This window comes from Sceloporus undulatus, chromosome 4 (assembly GCF_019175285.1).
Source record: "Sceloporus undulatus isolate JIND9_A2432 ecotype Alabama chromosome 4, SceUnd_v1.1, whole genome shotgun sequence".
In the NCBI taxonomy this organism is placed as follows: Eukaryota; Metazoa; Chordata; class Lepidosauria; order Squamata; family Phrynosomatidae; genus Sceloporus; species Sceloporus undulatus.
Window position 1 is genome coordinate 1,239,846 of NC_056525.1, and position 3,176 is coordinate 1,243,021.

The 3,176-nt window shown below is 47.1% G+C and overlaps 1 protein-coding gene across 1 annotated transcript in view; it reads right to left on the bottom strand.

Moving 5' to 3' along the window:
- The window catches only part of LOC121928082 (papilin-like), a 97,672-nt gene that overhangs the window by 12,402 nt on the left and 82,094 nt on the right, over positions 1–3,176 (bottom strand). The window lies entirely within an intron of this gene.

Here is a 3,176-nt window from a genome sequence, read left to right on the forward strand (position 1 = left end):
TCACACTTCTCAGAGGTCGAGTTGAAGAAGAACCGGGAAAAGTATCCATTGCAGGGTCCCAATTTAGGAGGAAGGAAGCAGACATCTGGAAGAAGGAAGGAAAGGGCTCTTAGGAAGGACAACAGGAGCAGCCAGGAAAGCAGGAGCAGGAGAGTTTGAAGGAAGTAGAGAGACATTTCCCTGGATCCTACAGTGCAGTGGTTCCCAACCTTTGAGCCTCCATTTGTTTTTGACTTCAGATCCAAGGAGCCCCAGACAACTTGCCCAATAGTAAAAAAATCTGGGTGGTGAGCCCAAAACATCTGGAGAACCAGAGGTCGGCTACTGCTCCTGATGGTTTTTTGTGGGTTTTTCGGGCTCTGTGGCCATGTTCTAGAAAAGTTTCTTCCTGACGTTTCACCAGCAGCATCTGTGGAATCTGGCATCTTCAGAGAATGCATTGCCTGGAAAAAGTTGGGTGCATATATGCTGTGTGAGCCTGGGAATGCAGGAGTGCTTTGCATGTGTCTTGTTCTGTGTTGATGGCCGGCCTCAGGCTGGGAGGCTAATGCAAGAGAGGATTAGTGTCTGCCAATTGGTGATCATTATCTGCTGGGAAAGGCCCTGACTGCTCCTGACTGTGTAGGATTCATGGTCCAAATGAAGAAAACAAAAAGGAAGGCCACAACAGAGTTGCAGTTTTCAAGGCAGGAGATGACCAGACAGGAGTCAGAACTAGGGTTGCCAGACTGAAACCTGGTAAGGCCTCCCATCTCTTTGATGGCTGTGTGCCTTCAAGTCATTTCTTGATCCTAAGGCAAACCTATAATGGTGTTTTCTTGGCAGGTTTTTTCAGAGGGTGTTGGCCACAGCCATCCTCTGAGTTTCTGAAGGTCCCCTAGTGAGTTTACATGGCTGAGCCAGGATTCAAATTCTGGTCTCCAGAGTCCAATGCTCAAACCATAACACCACACTGGCTCATAATGGTTGTGTAGAAGAAGGAATTTCAGCAGATGCCAGGTAACAAACAACGTCAACTGAGATTCTCTCTTCCTCACAACCAACAAATGGACAGGAAACCTATCAGTTTTCACTCAGGCAACCCTAGACAGAGAGAGGGGAATTACACTGTTTACTTGCAGCATTGCAAAGGAAGATGGCTCATGATGTGACTTGTGGATATGGAGGGGTATGGGGCTGAGAGAGAAGACTCAATGGGAAACCTTTGCCCAATGGTGGCCGGTGACATGGAAATGGAGAAGTCAGAGGAGAGAGGACCTTCTGCTGCCTTGTCCACCTTCTGGAGAATGAAACCATAAGCAGAACAAGTAAGGAATTGGTTGGGCCATGTATTCTTGGCACTTTTTTGGCTTCCAGCAAATATCAGGTTGGCTGAAGTATACCATTACTACTACATTTCTTCCCTTTGAATGTTCAGTCATCTTTGGGTGGTTTTTAAATAGAGACCGGATGGCCTTCTGCCAGGAGAGCTTTGGTTGTGTATTCCTGCATGGCAGACGGAGGTTGGACTGTATGGCCTTTGGGGGTCTCTTCCAGCAATACAGATCTAAGATTCTAGGCGTAAATTCCTAACGTGAGGAGCTGAATATCCAACACACAAAATTCATACTCAGTTCATGGTCTTAGAGTTGCAGATGCAATACCATTGTCCAGGTGGTGGTATATATACAATTGGGCATGCAGTCAGAAGCACAACCATTCAAAACCAGGTTTGTGTAGCACAATGCATGTGAGACTCCGCCGACAGAGATTTACACCCCACAACCCTATTTTGGGATCATGGGCATTATGTTTAATACAATGGAGAAAACAAATGCAGAAGGCAGCCAGGACTCAATGGAAGAACCTGGGCTCTGTGTGCAAACCAAAGCAAATGAGTGGAAACTCTGTGAGACCATCCTCCTGCCTTGGGGACAGCTTTGGCCTGGCAGCCATGCCTGTGAGAGATGGTCCAGGCAAGACCCTCCTCTGTGCAGACCCCTTCCCTGCCCTCAAATCACCTTTGTGATCTCCTTCTGCAGCCAGGCTCCGATCCAGCTCCACCTGATCTCCGCTGGGATGTCTCTCCGGGGGGACGCACTTCAGGCCGCAGTTGACGAAGCAGCACTTCTGACCTTCAAGGCAAGACCAGTCATCCTCGCACTTGTCTTCGCATGGGACGACAATCCGTGGAATAAGTTTCTTGGGACAAAGGCCAGGGTTTGCTGAAGGAGAGGAAAGGGATTTGTAGGAAAAGCAGGCAGGCAGGCAGGCAAAATGGCGTCATCATTTGACCCTGGGCACTGAGTGTCCCTTAGCAGCTGGGATGTCTAGTTCCAGAGCCATTCCTTGTGATAAGGCAAGAGGAACAGGGTCACCCTGACATACGCTTCCATGCCATACTGAGGGTACAAGATATTCTTTGGCCACTGATCCAATGGATTAGTCCCAGACAGAGGCAGTTAAGGGCTAAGGGCATGTCCTCAATGAGGACAAAGTGAGGCCCTACGTGGGTCTGGAGGTTTGGCTGGGGGAAAGAAAGCAGTGGCCCTTTGGTGCATCTCTGCTACCTCTTTTGAAACTGAAAATGGCAAAGATTCTAGCAATGGGTTAGAATTGTTAGAATTGTCCTTGTTAGAATTCTACCAGATATATGATTCATATATGTTCTCCTGGAGTTTGTTATACAATGGAAAGGAGAAGCCAGGCAGAGTCAGACACGCATCCGAGACTTTAGGAGAGTGGATTTCAGTAAACTTAGAGAAGTATTGAGGGTGATTCCTGGTCAGAAATACTAAAAGGGAAGGGAGTTCAGGACGGATGGGACTTTCTCAAAAGAGAGATACTGCAGACACAATTTCAAACAGTTCCAGTCAGAAAGAAAAACGGGAGACGTCTCAAGAAACCAGGATGGATGACTAAGGAACTTTCAACGGAGCTGAGTTTGAAACGGAAGATGTATAAGAAATGGAAAAAGGGGGAAATCACGAAAAAGGAGTTCAAAGAAATAGCAGGCATTTGTAGGGTAAAGTCAGAAAAGCTGAAGCACAGAATGAACTCAGTCTTGATAGAGAGGTTAAGAAGAACAAAAAGGGCTTTTTTGGATATGTCCGCAGCAAAAGGAAGAAGAAGGAAACGGTAGGTTCACTCCGTGGAGAAGATGGCAAAATGCTAACAGAAGACAGAGAAAAGGTAGA